The 25,020-nt window shown below is 34.8% G+C and overlaps 1 long non-coding RNA gene across 2 annotated transcripts; it reads left to right on the forward strand.

The window, feature by feature from the left end:
- The first annotated feature begins 619 nt into the window (after positions 1-619).
- On the forward strand, positions 620-23,759 carry LOC117232002. Of its 2 annotated transcripts, none has more exons than XR_004493051.1 (3): positions 620-1,272; positions 14,489-15,075; positions 21,094-23,759. It is a non-coding gene; the product is annotated as an uncharacterized LOC117232002 (long non-coding RNA). The 2 variants fall into 2 exon arrangements; XR_004493052.1 differs by lacking the exon at positions 21,094-23,759 and having other exon boundaries at positions 622-1,272; positions 14,489-14,629; positions 14,729-15,532.
- Positions 23,760-25,020: the final 1,261 nt, after the last annotated feature.

Below are 25,020 nucleotides of genomic sequence, written 5' to 3' on the forward strand. Positions count from 1 at the left end.
GGAAGCTTACTGTAATCTGTAAAAGATTAAGGGAGCAAGCAAGAAAAGTATGCAATATTTTGCCGTAAAATGTTTCAAAGATTACGGAAGTAAACTGTAGTACTCTACAAAAGCTCCAAAAGTAAATTAAGAAAGTCTTAAAACATACGAAAATCTATAAAAGTGTACTAAAAACTGCTAGAGAATTACGCCTAAGTCGAAGAAGAAGCAAATCGAGGAAGCCTACGCTATTCTGAGAAAACAACAAGAAAATCAAGTTAAAAGGTTGTACAAAATCTACAAAAGTGAACTGTAAGAGTTCACGAACGTCCGCGTGCACAATTATACAAACTTTACGGAACCAACTAACGAAAGCTTACAGCGTTTTACAGAATCTCTCCAGAACCAATCTATAAGAAGCTTGGAAATCGTATAGAAGCTTCGTAAGCAAAAGAGACGATAGAATACTGCAGAAATTGAGTATCGAATCGCGTTAAAAGATCGATCTAGCATTCTGATCCAACGTAATAATCTTCTTGACCAAGTAAAGTCCAAGTAAAGACCAAGACCAGGTAAAGTAAGTGTTTAACTACGATCGAACGTGAGTGCCCTGTGTGAGTTCTTAGAACTCAGCTATAAGAAGCTTGCAAACCTTAGAGAAGCAAGAAAGCCAATAACAGAACACCGCGGAAACTGGCTATCGATCGACGTTAAAAAGGGTCAATCTGCTAACCAAATCCAACGAAATAATCTACTTAATTAATTAGAAACAAAACGTTTGGCTATAATCGAAAGTGAGTGCCCTGACCCTGCAACCGACTGAGAACTTTCGTCGATTGTCTTGCCGAAGATCTACCGGTCGCGTGATTCATCGAGGCCACCGGTTGAGCAGGTCAGGGACGCGAGTTCTGCGGCTTCAGGCCGGTGCACATCCAACCTGGATTTCTACACGATTTAACGCGCGTCGGGCTTCGGGGACGCTGTGAGCGTGTCGGCGTGCAGACGGCCCGGCATTATCTCTGCAACGCGACGATAAAGTTCCGCACGAGGGACACGATAAAAGCACGCGGGTTCTGCTTGATTAATCGCGCGTCTCTATTCACCGATTTTGTTCTCGTTAGGACAATCCGTGCTGGACCGAGCACGACGAAATATAGCGAGGACGTTGCTCGGGGTTGGAAAGTGAGAATAATAAATACAGGAGGTGAATCTTCCGATGGCAGGTGAATTGTGAAGTGAAACGTGGAATTGGAGGAAGTGGGAAGCAGTTGGGATTGGAGAAACTGCAAAGTGGTGAGTAATCTGCGGATCCCTGAGATCTTTGGTGATTTTGCGGAGCTACGGAGAATTTATTAGGGCTGTTGCTTCGATCATTAATCGTTCTGCTCTTCTTACTTCTCTTTTGGAACGTTTTATTCGTAAAATGTATGGAACGTACAGAGACAATAGTGAAATAATATTGGATATCAAATTAAATATTTAGTAATTATTTATTTTAATAGTATCTATAAAAATATAATACTCTGTGTATATAGAATGTAATAAGAATCCGAGGAAAACAACAGGATTAAGTAGAGTTCTGGGACTTATATCTTTTAAATACATGTTTAACAAAAAGTAGATTATTATATCGTTAAGTTGGGCAGGACTTTAGGTCGAGTTATTTAACGTTAAAGTATGATGAGCAGAGTAGATTTGAGAATATGACAAAATTTCATACTTTGCATATTCAAGTACTTTCAAGCTATTTCATTTGTACAATCAAATTATTAGAGCCGAGGCTTTTCGCAAGCACTGCAGCTGCTTTTATCAGGAAATACAATTTCGAGATATTGTTACTCGATTATGACTACGAGATTCTATTATTACGCGATAATTTGTAAAACTGATATAGCAGTTTTGTTTCGATGAAATTCAATTTCTGCACTGATATTTCATCCGTCTTTCTTGTTTTTAATGGAGAATCCATGAAATTCTCAATTTTTATTACGAAGATCAACGATATTCCGAACTTGTGCAAAAGTCAAGGCGGACAGAAATACAAATATTATCATATCACGTATAGTAATAGATCTTTTTTTTATTAAGATTTATTAATTTAAAGAATTAGATTAAAAAGTGAAAGGTCGTAGCTATAAGAATTTATACGAATTCGTCTTTACGATCGTGAAATGGATACTACGACGATTAATGGATACAGAAAAATCGTCTTAAGAATTACGTCTCTCCTTTCGCGCTCTCGTCGATATTTAACGAATGATTAAAGAGGCGATTAAAAGAGGTTAATAAGCACGCTCCAAGTCGATCGAGATATACGACAAGGATTCAGAGAATCGTAGCGAATCGTTGGAAGAGCGGCGCCATTCTGGCGAACGAAAACGAAGAAAGGAACGTAATCAGCGTCGTAGGAAGTGCAAGATTATCGATACCCCTCGTGAAAATAAGAAACCTCTTGTCGTTGATCGACTGTACCAGCGTGCCGTGGTTTGTTCGAAGATTAACTCGGCAATTAAGCCAACGTGCCCACTTGTTTCTCTGTTTTTCGTAGTTCGATCGCGTCTTCGATTAACAATCAGGGGAGTGGCGCGAGAACGCGTCCATTTTTATGGACGAGTATGACCTCGATTGCGAGCATCGTGGTCTGGATCGGTTTCAAGTGGAGAGATATTGTGAATGGTGTTGTTTGTGGTTTCGCCGGCAGAAGAATCGGATGTACACGGTCGTTCAAAAGTTCTTCCACAGCTACTCGTTTCTTACAAGATATGATTTAATCGCGAAATTGACTGATTAAGGATCGATGTCTTCGTGGGATTTTCTATTTCTACTTACATTTCCACGAGTTCTGTTCGTTAACGTTGTTAATATATACGTTGTAAAAATTGTTTCGATTGTTCCAAAATCGTGAAGCTACGTATACGTATCTGAATTTTTGGACGAGCAATATGACATAAAGAAGATGATTTTTGATTAGGAAGATTTTACACGACAAACTACTAATGTTGTAATCTTTTAAACGAACGTGGATCAACTTTACTATCGAACCTACAAAGGAATTCCAAAGATTTGCTTCGTATTACATTCGTCAATACCTGTTCGTCCGAATCCAGTTTCAACTTCGATTCAATTTCAGATTAGAAAATTCCAGCCATACAAGTCTTCAACTTTGCGAGTCATAGTTTTAAGACTTTCATCGAGAATCGCGATTCACCTTCGTTCCCATATTTGCCTTCTTTAAACTTTCGTGTCGTTTAAAACAACTTTTCACCGTCGATTAAAATAACGATATCGCAAAACTTAACAAATATTATCTCCTATATATATGTAAACTCTCTAAGAGTTCAAATGCGGATAAACAAGGGTACTTTCTCTGTTTTACGGACAGCACGACTTCTTTTGTTTCACGGACAGAGCGGCTTTCTTTGTTTTACGCAGAGCCATTTTGAGAGACACGCATTTCCCAAACGGACGGACAGAGACCAACATCGGAGATAGACAAAATCACAGAAGAAGAGTAATTATTTAAAACATTGAAGATTGACGGAGAAATATCGGTAGCTCAGGACGCTGAAAATCGATTCTCGATTTTCAGGTAGACATTGCACAGAACTTGCTATTTATTGTTTTCTGTTATTAATTGCTTGTTGTTTATTTAATTATTACTGTTATTAATTGTTGTTTACTTCTGTATTTCATTTAAGTATTTTCACAATAAACTCGATTTTCAGAATTATCCTAGAATTGAACCTTATATATATCGCGCATTTACATTTAAGACGTAGTGGATTGTACAGTAGATTTTAAAAGAAGGATACCCAATTGTTCGTCGTAATAATTATAAGTCTTGATAGTTTGTATTTCTCGGACGTACGACAGGTTCTACGGTGAAAGCGTTTAAGTATTTAAACGAGTGTTTCTCTGTGGTGAACGACAGCAGACAGTAAGGCACCGAGCATATATAGTATACCATAACACGACTCGCCAATAAGGTTTTACACGGCGCGATATAACTGATGGATGAGCGTTGATTGCTCAGCCAGAGTTTATTAACTTCTCCCCGCAACTTCGTTAAAACGGTATCCGCGCAATTAAGCTTCTTGGTCGAAGGCGAGAAAATGGTGCTCGCGAGCCTTTCCACGCCAGACTTTCCCCTCTTTTTCCGGCTATTTCTTTTTCCCCTCGTTGTCGAAGAAGAAGAAGAAGAAGAAGAAGAAGAAGAGGAAGAAGAAGAAGAAGAAGAAGAAGACGTCCAGAGGGACTTGGTTCCGCTCGTTCTCGCGAAACGATCGCGGTGATTTGTGGTGGCGTTTGCCCAAGATACATCTCGCTGCCTTGCGCGTCACTTTGCTTTTTCTAGCCGCCTCTGCGCGGACAAGGAAGAAGCGGAACGTCCAGGAACGCGAGTCGAGTCGTCCACCGAGCTGGCTAAAACGCACGCGATAGTTTTTTTCGAGATGCTCCACCAAGATGCGATCATACGTCTTCTCCTTGATCTCTCGGATACGCTATAGCGAATATGAGCTGTTCTTGATAGGTGCGTTGTACCTTTTTACGCAGAGGTCGGTGCCTTTATGCAATGGTACGTAGATAGGCATACTTTCGGGAAATTGAACAGCGAAGTTTCGAAGTTCACTTTGGAGAGCACGAGACAAAAAGATATTCCTTTTTTCCTTTTTTATTGCTATTTCGTGAAATACGTGTAAGATTGTAGATCGAATGTGAGAGGTTTGACGGTTTTTACGATGGTTTGATTTTGTAAGATTTTGTTGAAAATTATCGTGTAATGGGTAATGATAGAAAGGGATTGGAATTTCTGCGTTGCGTTTAATATCTTTTGTTTATACAGTTCATTCATTTGGGTGGATTTGACAAAGTTAATTCGAGGATCTCGGGACTTGTCGAATTAAATGTTCGAAAAATTGGAAGCTCGAATTAGAAAAGATTTTAAGATTTACTTGAGATTTTGTGAGTGGCAGAAACTTGACTTGTATCCAACGTAGTGTAATCGAACGCGTTTCAAACGTTTCTCAACTTTTCTCGAGGATGATGGTGTGCGTGGCTGGAGCATTTCACCCTCGGATTACGAAACTCGTCGAATCATCGTCGCTTAGACAGGAAAACGTTTCGATCGTTAACGTTTCAACCGGGCTGCCGCCGGCGTAATGCCACGGTCATAAAACGCGAACTTTCGCGTTCAGTTGTTCCTTTCGCACGCATCTGCCGTAGAGAGACGCGCAACGCGGAAACGTTTTGCTCTTCGTTGAAAAGTTTCAGCTCGCGCTCACCTCGACTCGATCGGAGAAATCTCCAACTACGCATCGAATACGAGCCTCGTCATTTATTTGTTAACCGCTTGTGGTCGAATCTCTTCCCCTTACGAGAAGAAAAGTTACGTTCAGCAGCTTACGATGTTTGTTACGAGCTAATCGTACTCACACGTGTACCGAGCAACTACCGTAAACTTTAGTATACATTGATAAAACATACGATCGTTCGTCCGATCGTTTCGTAAAATCTGTTCTTCGAGTCTAAAGCTTAGACAAGGTATCGTAATTCATATTATTAAGCAACTGCGCGATAAGAGTGGGCAATAAAAATGGATAATAGAAGAGAGTTAAAAAAGCGATGAGCGTAAGATTTACATTATTGTAAAATCGATAGAAGAATCGATTCTGAAAACATTTTGCGATTAATATAGAACCAAAAAAGTAATGGCTCTGAAGTTTCTACATGAAGTTTCAAGAACTAAAACTATCGGTAACTATACTGTTTTTAGATCTATAATAAATATCGTTTAAATATCGTACATGATTTTTACTCTTGTTTGAATGTTATTATTGGAAAATCATATTTTACAAAAAAGATTACGTAGGTAAAAAGGTCATATTCTTTAGGACAAATTTATGGGGAAATTTGGAGAAATTAGTCCATCGATATATTTCTTCGTCATTGCATCTGCCAGATCTCCACGATGCTATTACAAAGCATCGTTCATCTTAAACGCCACTATCATATCAAACGAATATCAATCTAATATTACGAATAATGTACATAACGGTACCTCGTGACGTTACCGTTTCGCTCTAGCCGATACTTGCCGCTTTTCTCCCCATTTACGTCCGTTCGTTGAATACTCAGTCAACGATCTCACCGTCAATTAACACGAATCCACCGCAGAAATGATCGAAACGAGCGTCGAAACGAAATCACGTTTCACATTGCACGCTTGTTTATTCCTGTCGACGCTTCACTTCGCAATTCCTTTCTTCGCGAATAGATTGATTTATCAGTGGCTCGTTATGCAAATAGACTTTCTATCTCTGGTTTGTCTGCTGTCTTTTTCCTACTCCTGTCGCAAATTTTTCTGGACGTCGTTGAACGAACACGCAGTGATTTTCTGCTATTCCACGTGCGACATTTTCGTAATCGATCCGATCTTCATGCGTATTTAAATGTAGAACACGCCGATCGTAGAGGAACGATCGATCGTGTACGGAAGATCGATCGGCGATGGATTTGCATCCTATCTTTGAATCGTGTATGCTAATTTCCTTTTCCTTTTCTCGAGCAATGTCCTTTAGCGTTTGTTTCTGGCTGATTGCATAAGATTTTAGACAGAGTTTAATAGCAGCATTGCTGATGATTGAAGCACGTAGGTATCAAATTCATATGAAAGAGAAACTTAACATGAAAATTTCTGTGTATATGGAAAATGATATCTGGACGTAATTTATGCGAAGAAAATATGTGTAAAAGGATATACAAAATATGTATGTACAAGTAATAGAACATAAAAGACAAATCGATAAGTTTATCTAGAAATTTAATAGAAGATCGCTGAAATCTTTCAAAATGCATCGCTGTAAATCTATAAAATTATGAAAAATTACGAATGATCGCCCGTTTCGATTACCCTATTTCCCAGCGTTAAAATGGAAGATATTTGAACTGTTGAAACAGTAATATATTTATAAAATATGAAGAAATATTAAGCTCTAACATACGAAATATCTGATTTTCAACGAGTTACGAAAAAATGCGTTTGTATAATGTAAAAATGTGAAGAAATTAAAATCATCTTTGAAAGAGAAAATTGTCAGTTTCAAATAAAAAGATAAAAATAGTTGTTGGAAAAAAAAATGATTTAGAAAATTGACATTTCATATAACATGACATTCTGTTGATTTAGAAATGATTGAAAAATGCTTGTGAGAGCGTGAAATAGATAATTCTTCTAAGTGTGTCGATTCGTGTCGATAAAATTACGTTTACAAAATACCACCTTAGTTGCCTCGCTTACTTTCCATCGAGTGTACTTATATGTAGGTACATAAAGAAATTTCAAGTGCGTCCCTGTACCTATTGCAATTCTGTGTAAAGAAATTTCGCAAGCTCCGCATATCTGTTTAGATATGGAAGACGATTGATCAATATGACTGTGTGCAAACACCGGGATAGGAAGATCAATGCGTTGTCTTTTCTTTCGTAATGTTTTTCCTCTGAAGGTTAGCCGATATCAAGAATAATTAATTAATTAATTAATTAATAATTAATTAATTAATTAATTAATAATTAATTAATTAATAATTAATTTAATTAATTATTAATTAATAATTAATTAATCAAGTCGTACATTTATGATTTTTTAATATATATATTATACGTAGAAGTAGATAAACATTATATCTTACCTGCAAATTGTAAGTTCGAAGAAACAGCTTATGAAGAAACAGACCATAGAATATCGGAATAATTGCAAAGATATTGTTAAATATCTATCGTTAAATATTCTATCGCAAATTAAATATTTCATACGGTTTATAGTACACACGAAAATACTTAAAATCTGTGTTAAATTATCATTAACACTAGAACTACCGATAGTTAATACGAAGCTATTTCTATCAAAACCAGACAAAATGACTGGTTTTTAAAAAATACGTAGTAATGGAATATTTTTATATTTATCGATTTATTACTTTCTTACAGAAGGAATTCCATGTTATGTAATACATTATTAATTCATCTGGGATCATGATCCCCAAGCGAGGGTTGACACATTTGTAAAATTGTAGAACCAGTAGTTTCGACTGGCGTGGTATTTCTAGTGTTAAATTTTCTATTTTGCGTTCTTGTCTACTTTGTCAATTGTCTACTTTGCGTCTTCTTATTGTTATCTCTTTATTCTACCCTTTAATTTTACCCTATACCGAACATATTGCTGATATATTTTGCACTTTTACATACACGTATTTGAAATACTACGTATCTTTTACATATTTAACACGCACAAATATCCCAAATTTGCTCTCCAGAAACTATCTTCCTTTAAACGCGACAACCCCGTAACCTCATCCTGAAATACGTGATCAAAATCGCATCCAACTTGCCACTCAATCAGCAGCAAATTCACCTATGCTCTACCCTATTTTCAAGTAGAATTCGCAATACACACGAATTGAAAGCGCGTTCACTCGGTTCTTTTCGCTCTTATTCAGATGTAAATGCGACGTGATCGTAGCTGTGAATTCTCGGTGAACCGCGATCAAAACAGCGGAAGCGTCGTCGAATTCCAAGGGTTCGTCGGGCGAATTTGCATCCTACACTTGTGCCACGACGACTGATCCCAAGGGAATTCAGCACCGTTACAGACCGTGCGAACCAACGATAAAGATAAAGTCTCTGTTGGCACCAAGAGAACCGAGTAAATCAACGCTCCGTCTCTTCCTTACCCTTTATTCTTGATTCGATTTAATTCCGCTGAGAGAATGGAAGTCGTTTGATCCGTTGCAGGGCTTGGTAGATAACAGAATGTGATTCGCTTTGTGCTTCGCTGTCTTATGTTTGGTCGTTGCGAGCAAAACGATTGGATTCTTAACACTGGAACTATTACAGCGTAAGATTTTAAAAATATATAAAGTATATAATTCGTGGAGTTTAAGAGCAACAAATTAAAATGTACGGTGTACGAAGAAATTTATATAATACAAGTATTTTAAAATACATCAGTCAACTGCCCTAAAATGGATCGATGTAAATTTATAAAACCGATTTTATGGCAAACAACCATCGATTTTGACCACTTCGGTAGCTCTAGTTTTAACAGAATTGTCAATAAAAATTTCTTCGAAACGTGCTATTCAAAGTTTCCGTTTAATTGACCATTGTAAGACTAGACTGAAATTATTTCTAACTTTTATGGATGACGTATTTTGGTCTATTTCTCAACTATGTGGCCTATCTGAACCATCAGGACTATCTGGTCTATTTTCTATGAATTTGTTTAAAAAATTCATGTTAAGAAAAAATTGGGAAGGATGGGAAGATGTTTTATCTTCAGAGAATTAACATATTATAAAGCAGTATGTGCAGCGTTTATTTCAAACACTTTTTCCTTAAGTAGCTTCGTAAATTCTTCTTAAACGACTTGTTTCTCTTACTAATAAATTAGTAATTAATATCTTCATCGAGCAGAAAAAGCTATTCCTTGACCAACCCTTTCCCAACAAAACACTTGAAAACGAACATCACATTGGATACTATTCTATCATTTAACGTTTCTATAATTAGATACTTTCTATAATTGCAGATCTGTTTTAATTCTAATTCTCTCGTAATACGGGACCCGTTGCGATCGGATTTATACGCATAAGTTGTTACGCGTGTGTATACCTGCGTATAAGTATCTATATTTGCTTCCTTTCGCGTTATTCATCAGATCCGTACACCTCTTCCGTGTTCCAACATCGTAATTGAGCTTGTAATAATTGCAAAAAAGTTACATAATCGACGATGGATCATCTCGCGTCTCGCATTTCTTTAAACATAGCTAACAAGTAAGCCTGAGAAAGCAAGGAAATTTAGCGATTTTCTTCTCGTGGCCCATTCAGCTCCAAGCCTGATGAATAATTGATGCACTTTATGAATACATAAGGCTGTTACATTGTAAAGGCACGCAAGTTGGTTAGCGATTATTCCACGCGTGCATACGCGAATACGTGCTATACAATAACAACTTGCGACTGATTGCAATATTATTTGCACGTGATATTGCGGTGTTCTTTGTCTTGTTTAAACAAAGCTAAATTGACAGCCATGAAATTGGATTAATAAGTAAGCCACGCTTGTCATTAGTTAGGTTTAATTATTCTAACACGAATATTCTGTGTATTACGGAATTGATGGGTTGAAATGATGAATCATACAAGTACAAGAAACAATCCACTTATCACTCGAACGCTATAAAGAAAGGAAAAGGAAAAATAAGTGGTAAAACAATGTGCAAAATTAATTACACGTATTTATTTGTATAATAGGTACTTTATACTATGCCCCGTGGGTAAAATGTTAATGATACTTAAACAAATGTCTAGTACATATAGCTTCTGTTTGTTACATTCTGCATGGAATCTTTCTCTACGAAGTGATTCGTTTTTTATTATTTTTTGAACTTGCATCCTTTACTATCTTGAACTTCTCAATTAGCGCAATACTCTTTGACACGAGATTGAGACGAAATAAATTGTTATGACTATTTAGTAATTCCTCTTCTCTTTGTGCCTCGTTCGATGATGCCTCGGAGAAGAGAAATCATGTGCAGCGTTCAAATGAGATTACAGACTAATGATGTAATTTGGAGATGAGCTTACTATACTTTCACTGATGTTTCTACGTAATTACAGTAGGTAGATACGTCTAATAGTTAGTTAGAAGATTGATGGTATTATTAATTATAACGTGGCAATATAAGTACTACTCGTTTATACTCATTTATACTCATTAAAATCGTTGATATTCATTACAATCATTGATACTTTAGTAAGAGATATAAGGAAATAATGATGTATTGAGTACAAGTTTCTGAATCTGAGAAATAATTTAAATTTCCTAGTTTTCTTTATTGCATCTAGCTAATACTTTTCTGCCATTATGTAGAATTACATTCAAATCAAATGTATTTTATTCATTTTCGATTTTGGATTAGTACATAATGTTTATTTATATAATAATATAAATTGTTAGAATATGATTATATTAAGATATGAATAGAAAAGTTAATATTAATAATGTAATAAACAATATAATATAAATTAATTTATTCTGTATATGACGTTGGGGATAAAACGGAATTTTGTTGGAAAATTAACAACACGTAATTACATTAATTATATTGATGATAATATACAGGTTCTTTAATGTTCTTTCAGTGTTTCGTTTAATTTGCATGACACAAAATTCTAATTATATATTTATACAGTTCATATTTAATTAGTATAACGTTAAAAGAGAATTTGTTATTAATTATTAGTCGTTCAAATCCTTACTTTGTTTGAAATATTAAGTTACACAAATTAACGTTACACCTTAAATTAAAAGATGTAATTGATAACTTCTGTATTTTAGTTTTTTCCTTTTAGACACATATCGATTTTGGTATTAAAAGCGTAGTGAAGGATAAGTCGATAATATTTTATGAGACAATACTTATTCGTTACTTACGAAGTTCATAATCAGTCTCACTTATAATACTACTTTTATAATATTTTACAAAGACGTAAATACATAGACGAGAGACAATCGACATTCATTATAAGAAACACGAAACTACTTATGAATCTACCTGTAGTCGGTAAAACTTATCGTCAGTCGATGGTTGCTTGGAAACTTGAACTTTTAAATTTTTAACCTTCACTCGCAATAAAGTGCTATGCAAACGTGCGAACAAAAATGAATATTTTCTGAAAGGAGATTGGAGTTTATAGGCTTTGAAAATGAACAAATTTACCGCTCTTTCAGTGCTTGTAACGAGACGAAGTAATTAATTTTAATTAAATTCCCTTCATACTGTACGTACAACGAATTAAAGACAAGATAACTAATTATTGTAGAATTCTTCTACGAATTATAGAAATTTTGATATACTCGTAAAAGTGATGCTCTGATTACGTTTTGTTGAAAGCTTAATTAAAGCCAATTCGAATTGAACGTATTAATCGCGTTTATCCACGTAACATCGGAATGTATCGCAACTGAAAAAATAAACTACCTGATATCTAAAGATTTATCGTAACGTTGATATTTTCCATTCATTATAAATCTTAAACTTTCACGTTGATATCACAAACACGCGAAAGTTCGAACATTTATTTGATTAAAGTAATTCTATCGAATCTAATTGGTTCATAGTATTCCTATCATCTTTGCAATCCTTTTTAAAAATTCAATTACAATTTAATAATTCCGCGCGCGTGTTACTTCGCTTATTGGATTCGCCATATTCATCATTTTCTATTACTTATTATATTAAAGACTATAATTTTTATTAATTTAACGTCTCTCAATCTCAATCACAATTCACATGCTCTACATGTCTTATCTTTTATCTACCAAACGCAATATAAATCCTCTACTATTTTTACCATTTTCGTATCGAAAATACTAAAAAAGAATCAATTCGAGAAATCTACGATCACAGTTGAAAATATCACGTACGTCTTATAAAACTACCTTCTATTCAAATAAAGCAACGAGGAAAGGACTCGTACAAGCAACCACACGAGGGAAAACAACACGAATAAGCATTGTCCCAGGATGCACGCAATTTTTGCGGCTAGTCAGCCCTTCCTCGAATGACAAGTTATATCGTGTGCTCGTCCGTCAACGATCTATCATCGCTATTTCTCTTCTCCCCCTCGGATTTTTTTTTGTTACCATTTGCTAGCCGGCTGTCTTTCGCTCCTATTACAGATATATCAGTCCGTATTGATTATGCCAACAGTGTAGTCCGAGCGACGTGTTACTATCGATCGCGGATAGAAACGCGTGGGAGGAACGTGGACGTTCCAGTTTTCTCGACCCGAATTGCCCGTTTCTTTTCTTCGCGCTCATTTCAATTTCTAGCGATTCTCCGGTTGGCCAAACCACGTACCTGCATGATTCGTTTTTCGACGAACACGGATTCCATCTAACACCGAAGTAGAATTTTCGCAATATGCAAATGGCGTTCGCTGAATTTTTATGGCAACCGTGTTTGCTACTTCGTTGTTCTACGTTCGTCGTTCTTTATCGTTTTGTGGTCGTTAGAGTATTTTTGCCGCGGGCAACGAAGCTTTGGTTTGGTAAATAATGCGACAAAGAATTTTTATTATGGTAATCTTATGGTAATTTTTATATAAATCATTTGGAAGTTTTGTGTTTTGAAGCAGAAGAAGAAGAACAAGAAGAAGAAGAAGAAGAGGAAGAAGAGGAAGAAGTCGGAATAAAAATAAAGAGAGATTGTTTGATATTCCATTGGGCAAAGTTTGAACAACTGAGTTGAAAAGTTGTTTTATTGAAATTTTATAGGTAACGCTGGTATTTGTATCATATTATAAGCTACTTTTAGAAACTTGTGTTGTTGATTTGTTTTTCACGTATGTTCTTTTTGGTATCTAACGATGACAGATTCGAGAATTTCTAATTTTAAGAAAATATTAGTATTTTGATAATATTATATGGAATGAAAATCATAGTGATATAAATCAGTTCATTTATTATAGTTTATAAAACAATGTTCCTCGTTTATCTTTATAAAAATTCGCTATATTACCTCGTATTGCGAAAGAGAATAAAATTATAACTTACCTAATTATGAAACTAAGAGGATGCTATTTTTAAGAGCTCAAATACGTGACTAGAATCTTGACTTATATCACTGAGATTTTTGGCTCGTCATATTATTCTATAAATAATCGTACAGTAGAGAAAATATGAATAACGAAACGAATAAAAAGAATCTAAGTTGATAAAAGCAGTGCGATAGGAGTTGGATAATTTATTTAGAGCTTTCCGGAAAAAGGTGTCAAATGACTTTAGTGGACGGTGATAAATTTGAATCTTAAATAAAGCTTATGTAGATATCATTGGTAATTACGAAATAACGTGCCTTTGTCGTTTAAAAATTTCGCCATTTTCTTCAGGTATTCACACAGTATAGACGATTAATGTTTTAACACAGCGACTACCTTCTTGCGTGACTTCATTTTCCTCTCTAGATTAATTTACCTGCGTCGTTTTTATAAAAATTATCAAGCCATTCTTTCAACGAGATATTATAAAACACACGGAGACCGTTTCTACGAAATGGGGAGATTTTCCAGTCTTTGCTCTTCTCCACGAAATTCTTAAGTAGAGTCTAATTTGTTCTTTGAATATTACAATACTTGACATTTCTATTTATTTTCGTGATTATATATCGTATATTCTGTTTGTCTTCTACTTATTTTTCTTAGAATTCTTAACATTATGATCCTATAAATATTCTCATTCCTAATGACACCGCCGATACTCAGGACCAATACAAACAATACTATAAACCGTCTAATGCTACAACAAAGTTAAATACAAAGCCCTTCGAACAGATACGAGCCGAACTCTCATAAGGCTCGAGAATAAAGTCGAAAATACTCTAACCCAAGTCAAAAGATTCATCGTCGTATTATTTCAAAACACCTCGAACTCTCGTTTTTTCCAGAGAAGAGCAGAGACGTGTCCACGAAGAGCCGGTGAAATACAACACAAACTACACTACGAATCTTCTAACGCTACCTCCAACAGCAAACGTTAACGCAAATCCTACAAACAGACACGAGTCAAACTCGAACAAAATTCCAGGGTAAAACTGAAAATTGTGCTAATCCAAACCGAAAGATCATCCATCATCGAGTTATTCCAACACTCCCGAGGCTTTCTTTTTTTTTTTTCTTTTCTTGAGGAAAGCGGAGAAGCGTCCACCAAGGGGCGGTCGATTGCAAACAATTTCGCAACAGCAACGACGCGACAAATTACCGTACGGTCGAGGAGGGAAAAAAAAACACGAGGAAATTAGTCCCGTTCGGAGAATGTGTACGGTGTTGTCGCGTACGAGCTGCGATGCCCGAGAGGGTAGCTGGAGGGGGTGGTCGTGGCGAAAAAAGGGGCGCAGTCGCGGCGAACGGCCACCCCCGCGGACACGCTTGCTCGCGCGGCGGCTTGGTAGTCTCGGTCAGTCGTTGGCGGCCGAAAGTCGTGCGAAACAGGAAACCGATGGAGGGAAGAGAGGAAGAGACGGAGTGAAGACAGGTGAGAGAAACGAGACGAGGGGAAAAAAAAGGGAAGAGTCGCGGTAAGGTCGAGTAATTCGTGGATACGACGAGGATACGGCATGATGAAGTTATATTCGTAATAACGGTCAGAGGTTCGTTGAGAATGTCGCTTTATAAAATTGTGATAAAGAGGAAATTGGAGGGACGAAGAAGGAAACGAGGTAGCTAGATTGGTTAGTTGAATTATGCTTGGTAGTAATAATGGTTAGTGGTTGGTTTGGAGAATGTCGCTAAAATTGTGGTAGAGGGAAAACTAGAGGGACGAAGAAGGAAGCCAGGTGTTTAAATTGGTTAGTTGGATTACGTTTGATGGTACTAATAGTTAGAAGTTGGTTAGGGAAATGTTTCTTTGTAAGATTGTGGTAAAGGGGAAATTGGAGGGACGAAGAGGAGAGAGAGGTGTTTAGGTTCGTTAGATTATGTTTGCTAGTGTTTAATGGTAGAGTATCTACCTAATTCTGTGGTAGAGTATCTAAAAAAGAAAGAAACGCAGAGGTAGATTGATGAGATAGATGAAGTATTCAGCGGTAAGATGATATTGATGACGAAGTAAGGGTGTAATATCGAGGGAAAGTTTCAGGGTAAGATCTTGTAAATGAAGTAGAAAGTGGGCTGGAATTAAGAATTACAGGAGGAAGAACATAAAGGGGAGAATATTGAAAATGTGGTTGAAAGGTTTGTGGTAGAAGGTAAAACGGATTATAGTGGAAAGAATGATTTGATCGTAAAGCATCGAAAACGATAAAGGATCGAATTCTTTTTTTACAAAAAACTAAACGAAGAACAAAAGAAATTTATCCTATTGTAAATTAAAGCATGTCGCGAGGAGTAACTCTTTTAAGGAAACAAAGACTAACCGAGTAATTAAATGGACACTAAGACGGTAAACTAAGGAAGGATATACACCCGTAAAGTAAATTTCAAAGTATGAAATTAAGAAGAAAAATATCAAAAAAAGACAAACATTTCAGTACAAAATTCCTCGCGTCAAATTCGATTCGCGCATAACTTACAAATGAAAGAAGAATTTCAGCTATGCTGGACAAACATGGAAAAAAATTGATAAAATCTTTAGCAAAATTGTTCTAAAAAGTCACTGAGAAATATTTAAAAACCTGAAATTTATTAAAAGGATTATTCTAAATAACAGCTACGCACGCAAGAATTTAAAAAGAAATTTTGTTATAACAGAAAAAAAATGAAAAAAAATTCAATACGGAAGAAAAAGAAACAAGGGAAAAACAAGGTCAAAGAAGACGTGGTCGAATCGAGGGGAGAAACGTAGGTAAAGAGAGAGTATATTAATGGGGGCGAAAAAGAGGGAAGCGCGCAGGAGAAGCTCGATGCCCATCAGTATCGTGGTTTCCGTGGAACTGAACGGAACCGAGCGGAACCGAATGGAACGCTGAAACGACACCAGGCGACCGGTACCGAAGTTTCACGAGGGGGTCCAGTCGGTTTTTCGTGTTCAGTTCGTGTGCCGCGTTCGGCCCGTGCGTCGTTCTTCATTTCGTTCACGCGATCGTTTTACCTTGGACAGGTACACGTTGAACACGTCGCTTCCTCGCCGAAAAATTATATTTCGTTAGAATCGTATAGTTACTTTTTTATATGCAATGAAAATTGAGTATCGTTTACGAATACACGCGACGAAAAAATTGCATAGAAATTGGATCTCTTGAATTTTGTGGAAACAGCCTCGAGCCTTTTTTCATTTTTCGGATTTTTGGTTTATAATATCGGTAATGATATTTATCGTATTTGGTGTTTATTTGGGTTTACTTTAGTCCATTTTCTTTTTGTTTTTGCTTTTGGTGGTGTTAATATCGATGATTGAAAAATTTATCATTTTGTGAAGTACTTCTCTTTGTGTCGAAAGTCAAGAAATTTTTATGAGAAGGTTTGATCTGAAAACTGTTTTCAGGTGCGATCAAGTTAATACTGAAATAGATTTTAATGTAAAGTGATATTTTATTTTTGGCTGGCTGATCGTTTAAATTTTGATATTGCGTGTATTATTTCGAACTTTTCGTTTCATAAGTTTTTTCTTTTTTTTATTACTTTTTTCATGTTTTTCAATTTAATTTTATTTCTGATGTACTAATTATATCCAAAGTAACAAATTTCTAATACTTTATTAATTGAAATATCGTTATGTAGATGATTTCATGGAATTTGCGAATTGATGGAATCGCACATGAAAAGAACGACGGAGATAGAGAGGTGGTTAAGAATGCATGGAATGCATAACACGTGGTTCGAAGACGTTTGAAATTGTTCCTTCAAGCAAGAATGAAACATAATTTATTTTTCTCGTATTCCACTAGTATTATAAACAAATTTTAAAGTAATTCTAAAAACTTTCTGGGAAACAAAATTATATTAATTCTATATTAAACATTTTTATCCTGCTTCAGTATTTATCGTTTTAAGTGATTTTTTATACACTTAATTGGTATTTTTGAATCGTTTTTAATACACATAAAAAGAATTATCAATATATCCGTTTTATCTTTGAAACAAATTACATTAAAACTACTATACGTCCGGCGAGTTTATTTAATAGCAGATAATATCAAAAATTTCAAGTTAATTAACAAAGTATGAAGCCACCTTCGCATTTTTAATTAATCGATCTGAATCAATAGCCTAAAGCTTCACGTAAATAAATCGCTGCAATACATTCTACTTTGGAGATATCTCGTTTTACGCTTCTTAGAAAACTTCTTTTACGTCTGTCTATTAAGCGCGATAAGTTTCCCAAGTTGGCAAGGCGAGACGATGCATTTTCTTCGCTCATTGTGTTTTTCGTCGATTCACGGCGATAATCCTCGCAACGCTTGCACGCCATCGATATCGCAACGTGAACCATTTCGTTTCGGTTTATCGCGGTTGGGAATCGTGACGAAATCATTTCGACGAATCAACGAGAAAAAAGAAAGGGACAGGGAAGAAAAGAAAATGCAGGGTGGAGCAAAGAAAGGAAAAAGAGTGGCGCGACGGTTCGATTCGATGTCGAACAGGAAACGAAAGAGTTTTACAGCTGCGGCCGGAAAACTTTTGGCGACTCTATCACGGAATCGTTATTGTCGTTCGTCATGCACTATAAACGACCTCGCCATGGCGGTCAGCTTTTTGCGCAGCCGTGATAATTGCGTCGATTGTGGCTCGATCATGATACAGACCTCACCCGCCGCTTGTTCGCCGGCTATTCTCTATTCGATCCGACCGAAATTAGTTTTGCGTAATTCTAACTCGATTCCACTAATTTATATAGCGGTGGAGTAATTATTAGAATTTTGCTTTACGGAAAGTAAATGGTTTCCGCGAGAATATCGTTGAATTTCAGATTTTCATTGTATTAATATCGATAAAATTTTATTTTATTATTTTGTATAATTTTATCTAAATATCGATGTTGTTTAGTCGAATATTGGATTGTTATTTGGTTTTGCATAATTTCAGTACGATTCTATCGATTTGTAGCAGTACGTTATTTGGTAAAATTTTATTCGATAGAAAATTAATGATTTGTATAATTTGTGTAAAATTAATGAATATCATTGAAATGCGATTTAATATTGGATCGATATTTAATTCTGTATAATTTGAATTTGATCCTAGTGTCCACTTATTGTAATATGGTAATTGATAAAATTTTATTTTATAGGGAATGAATGATTCCCATGTGAATATCTTTGCATTTGGAATTTCATATACCATCTAATGTTACATTATTATTTAGCTTTGCTGACTTATGTTTGCAAATAAAAATATATGTCTTAGCAGCAGATTGAACATAACGAGTCGGTTTAATTGTGACATAACTTTATCGTTTTATGTTCCAAATGTAAAACAAATATTTTTATTTCATTTAATTTTTCTTTCCAACGTAAAATTCAATGTACATATTAAGTTACATATTATGTAACCTGATTCTAATACGAACGAATTGCCATCGTCATCAATGAACAAATAATACCACTTGAGTGTTAAGCTTATAGTAATTTAATACGTTCAAATGGCTATACTGACTTTATGCGGCTGTTGTTTGCATTTTTTACGGATTACCTTAATACAGCCTTAACAGGTCTTACGTTGCAGTTACTTGGAAGCAACTATTAGATGTATGTAATTTTAACGCGATCCTTGTGTGTTTGAAATGGAGTAAATTTATCATGGATTATGATCATGATAAGATCGCCAAAGTTCTAATTTTTTACTTCCTTTGCTTGTTCTCATAATTGTGTTTCGATATGGATGCTAGTTGTATTCAGAATTAAACGCTTATTAAATTCATTTTTATATATATTTTCTTATCGAAATGTTCATTTAATTAGTTACGACCTTATAATCACCAAGGAGCCTTGGTTAATTGTTAAAAGAAATTATACTGCATTGGAAGATTTCTCAGAAGAATTCTCCTTGACCGAATCAATGGAAAATTAATCAAATTATCGTAATTAATTCGAATTTTAGTTCACAAATTATAAAATTAGTTACAAACAAAATTATCTGATAAAACAAATTCCTTCCATATTTTCAATCTTAGAAATTTCATTAATAATCACATAAATCAATCGTTCTTTCCATAATTACTCGTACCAAATATCTTTTCGCAAATTTCACATGTGGAACAAACACGATGATAATTTTGATAGGAAGAGGGAATATTATTTTTAACTCATTCCGCGCTAAATACGCGTAGCATTAATCTTTAAACATTTTTCACAACGAAATAGAGTTATACTTATTTTTCGACCAGCGATTCAACGTATGCGTAATACGATTTGACTCACTGTTTGGCGCATAACCGAAGATTACCATTTCTGCCAATTCGATAAAGATCGGTCTCGCGAAATCCTAACAGAATCAGCTCATTGGACTTTCAATTCGCAATCGATTTGATCCTCGGCTAGTAAATCATTCACCGACCGTTGCTGCAGGTCAACGCGTTTCGCAAATCCCTTGTGAAATCTCGTCGCCCACGTAGCAAAAAAATGCTTTCTATCGAATTCGTTTCGTAAAATCTCGACACTGTTGCCGTCGCGGTTCGAAACGATCTACTTTCGTTTACCTGCTCGAATTTTGATGGATCAGCGTTAGCGGTGTGAAATTGGATGGTTTTTTCGTTTCTTCCATTGGAATTTTTTTTACGGATAAAGGAATGATGGTTATATAAGTTCATGTATTGGAAATTCTATTTTGGTTGAAGATTTTTTATAGAAAATTTGTTGACTATTTTTGAAACTTCTATCTTGTGTAAATCATAGGAAATTCGTGATTCGTACGGGCATTGTCTTCAAGTATATTTGTATTATCTTCTATAGAATGATTGGCAAATTATTATAGAAAGTATATACCACGAAGGATTTTTACAATTTAATACGATTCATCATGTCGATCTTGCAGCACGGAAGAAATGAAAAATATCATATTTTGATTCATCTTCATTTTGTAAAATTATTTCACCACTTTAAGATTGTCGTACAAAATGGGCGTGTGTCTTATGTTACATTAATCTGTATAGGATCTCCAGTATTTCAACGTAATTCATTTTTTCAATTTTATGGAACGAAAGACTATAATCATACGTTTCTTTTTATTTCTACTTCGTAGATTAACTACTAAATTATTATAAAAAATGAAACAATCCTACGATGTTGATACACACAGAATCCAACAATTCAACGTAATTTATCATTCTGACACCGTACTAAAGAGTATTATCATCCATCTCTACCCGACAGAATTACTTTGTAATTACTTCGCAAGATACGGTAATCACTCTACGCTAATATCCAGAGTATTTCTCTAATAAGACAATAGAAAAAATATTTTCACAATTTTTAACTACCTTAATCCGACTGCAGAAAGATTGATATCGAGGAAAGTGAGCGCAGAGCTAACGACGTAAATTAATGTACTTTTTGTCTCATTATAAATTACTTAACGGTTCTAATACGATAACGACGCAGGAACGGTTCTGTTCAAGATCGAACGATTTACTCGAGAAACGGTTCACGACATCGACAAGCACGTGCTGCGAGCGTAAAATAAGAAGAAAGAGAAAGGGAAATATGTTGCACAAGCACGGACGGAGGAAAAGCGGAGGAGGAAACGAAGATCAAGGACATCGGAAAGGTTCTGGCGGGTCTTGGCACTGGAAGAATTCACAGATGTGCAGTGTATAATCGTGGATCTTGCAATGCCATCACTTGCTGGATACCGATTCACCGTGGACGATCGATCATACCGATAATAATTTCTAATTATTTTCGAAATCGTTCGCATCTTTGGCAAATATTTCTTCTGTTTTAGAGAAAGGACAACTTAACTCGTTAAACGGAAAAGACGAATTATATTGTTATTTGGATTATTTGGTTTCGATACGATCAGTTCTCTATTTAACTTTGCTACTTTTTCTTGATGATTTTCGATAGTCAAATTCTTCTTGTTTGCTAAGATGAAAGCAAGACCGAAATATAAATGTTCGAAGATTGCAGCAGGGTTAACTTCACGTTGTCAGGATCCAACCTTTTACGTGGCATCAACCTGGGAAAATAAATTACATCATATTGCGGGAACCGAGATCAACTTAATAGAGATTCATTCGTCTTTATTAACTTTTAATTTCGTGGGTATAAAAGTCCGTAAAATGATCTATAACGAGGAGCCCCAATTAACAGATTTTGATGGTGAACGACTGTTGAATTCTTCGATTTTTTTAGTATATTAATGTCTTAAATATATTCTTAAATATTCTTAATGTAGTAGCGTAAAGTTAATGGTTCCTTTTAATAAGATTTTCTATCAATTCTGAGTAGCATTACAAATGTATAATAATTTATAACACCCTTTATTTTCATTTTCAAACAATTACAAAGCCCTACCATCTCGATTCAATCAAATTCCAAATCCATTAGCAAACTCTAAAGAAGACGAGCAAAAGGTGACGAAAATCGTTTTGCAACGAAGCATTTTACAATATCGAACATGCAGCTCTATTATACCGACTCCTAATGATCTTAACAATCGTGTCAATCACGAGAGTAAAGATCTTGCGACACGAAAAGACAGGTAGCTAGGTGGCCACTCGATCGAATATCGATTCTAGGAGGAATATCGAAGAGGATGGTTGCCTGGAGAATCGTTCGAGCGTGTTGTTCATTTTAATCGGTGAAAGTAGATGCATTGGAGAAGATTCACTTCGCTCGATGCATCTACGGTTGCACCGTCGAGCGTGTCGTTTCTGTTGTCGATCGAAGATTAACTACGTCTTCGTAGTGTTGCGAATGAGACGCACGAAACCATCTCAACGACGATTTGCTCCGTTTACTTTCGAACAAAAACCGTTTTGCATTTACATTCGTAGATCGAGTAACGTATTTTGTATCTTTGGTCAAAGGGAGAGACGCGTTTAAGAAGGAACAATAAGAACAAAAATATACAATTGAGATAATAGAAGTTAAAAATGAAAATGATAAAGAATGGTTGGAGAGAATGATAAGTAAAACAATAAAAACTAGAAATTAAGCTAAAGAGCAAAGGCGATTAATTAACATTTTTGAAGTGAATTTCATAATAATCTTAACAATATGGTTTTTTTTAATCATATAGAGATATATTTCTCTGACGGTGAATTAAATGGTACAACTTTTCTTCGTTGTTGCAGAAAATTATTTTATTTTTTTATTTACTATCGATTTCCACAGTAGAAAAATGTCAATATTTACATGAAACGGAAATAGAAAATTGCTAGGCGATAATCGTACTTAGTCTGTGGCTAAATTAGTACTAATTCTATCTAAACTAATTTTTATCAGTGTTTTCTTTAAATGTCGATAAGCAGCAAAACGATCAATGTTACGTAGGATCAGTTTAAAAGAGATATCGGTTAAATTGATAAAAAATCATATATGGAAGCGTTAATGAAGGAAGGAAGTTTACGATCCTTTCACAACGTCAATGATCGATAAATTACTTTGCTCTTCTCATAAACTTTCTCAAACGCAAGAGGTATTTAGAAATGAAATTAACTCGTTTGAAGCACTGAATTGATAGATGAATTCAGAAAAATATATTGCGAGGAAAATAATGATATTTATCGTTAATGCGTTATTGGATTAGATTTATAGAATTATTGGAAATAGTTATGAGATTTAATGTTGCTATCGTTTAGCGCTGGAATTTACATTTTTATACATTAATCGTAATTTCTTTTTTTTTATATATATAAGAAGAATCGTTTGTCTAAAATGCTTTTAGTATAACAAGCAAATTTAGAGAAACCTTTCAGGAAATAATAGACTCGATTACTTTTGCAAAATTGTAATTTATGTATTAATCAATTTTGTTTAAAAGCAATTTTTAATGCAGATTTATTTAAAAAGAACTAAGTACTTGCAACTTCTGAATTGTAAATTATTAAGTTGGAACCTGTACATAAACAACTCACTACCGTTAGTTAGATGTGTAATAAATACGAATGAAAGTAAAATTATGGAAAATTATATTTTGTAGGAGTGGATGACCAATGGATAAAATGATCTCAAAATTTTCAGGTACGATGCAAAGATACGTATGCATACAATATGGAATATTAGTAATACAATGAAACACATAAAATGTAAATGAAATAAAATAAAATAAATAAAGAGATTACAATATATTTGATTAAAGTCTTCTACGTTTCTATTGTCCCTTCCTCCTTTATCTTTCTCATCGAATTTTTTATTTTTTAAAATATTATAAAGTAGACGTGAAGGAAGAATTCGAGAAAAAGAAATAAATACCATAGTACATCATAGTTATATTCGGAAGCGTTGTAACTTTGGAGATAATATATTCTAAAGGAAGACAAGCAAGACTGTAACGAACATTTTATATTTCTTGTAAAAGATAGAAATCCAGTTTTTCTTAGAATCTAATGTAAGAAAGCTTAACTTTTTTCCTTCTAAATATCTATGATATAATAATAATAGCGGAATATACCATAACTAAAGGAACATCTTCCAATTATTTTACAAATTAATTAAAAATTTCATCTAATTGCTATAACGATTATTAGTCATGCAAATCGTATTACATTGATCGAACAGGAATCGTATTACATTAATCGACTAAGGGTTTGCCTTGTTCATTATCATTATATAAACTATAGCGATGATTCACATTCGATGAATTAATCACATAATTATTCTCTCTGCTTCTAAACAAGTCCATGAACAAGATCTATGAATATTTTCTTAGGGATAGTAATGCGTATTATAATCAAACACATTAATCCGAATATACGTACTATCTTTCCAAAAGTATGATTATTCTTACACTAATAACGGATAATTTGAATAACACGGGAATAATTATACAAAAGTTTAACCAATACGTTGGATTTGGATGGAAATGACATGGTCCTAGAAAACATATGAAAAAATAAAAATAGAAATTCTGATAGCGTCTCGGTTAGAACGAAGAAACATTAAATCAACGTCAAAGTATTGAAATAATATATTTGTGAAAGGAGAAAGTATAAAATTTATGTTTACAATGCTAAAGAATGTGACAGAAACTGAAATGATAAGTTTGTTACTTTATATTACAATTGTAAAGATCGGACTGGTAAGTGGATGAGTTTGAAAAATTTATCATTAAGGTAATAACTTTTTCATCAAATTAGTTATGTAACATTTGCTTTTTCGCTTTCTCGAGTCGCGTTGCGTAAAGAATAATAATTGTAAAAGCGATTCGTCCAGCTAATGCAGCGAAAAGGAAACGGTCCGCACACATTGGAACGTGCTGTGTTGAAGTTATTATACTGGCGTCTACATTTTCTCAGAGACGCGCACCTGCCTCAGATAAGGAGCTTCTATCGCGACAGGTTGCAAATGCGGGGGCTACCGGCTATCCGGTGAAATTAACG

The sequence above is a fragment of the Bombus vosnesenskii genome, unplaced genomic scaffold (genome assembly GCF_011952255.1).
Source record: "Bombus vosnesenskii isolate JDL3184/JDL3185 unplaced genomic scaffold, Bvos_JDL3184-5_v1.1 scf7180000013277, whole genome shotgun sequence".
Taxonomy (NCBI): domain Eukaryota; kingdom Metazoa; phylum Arthropoda; class Insecta; order Hymenoptera; family Apidae; genus Bombus; species Bombus vosnesenskii.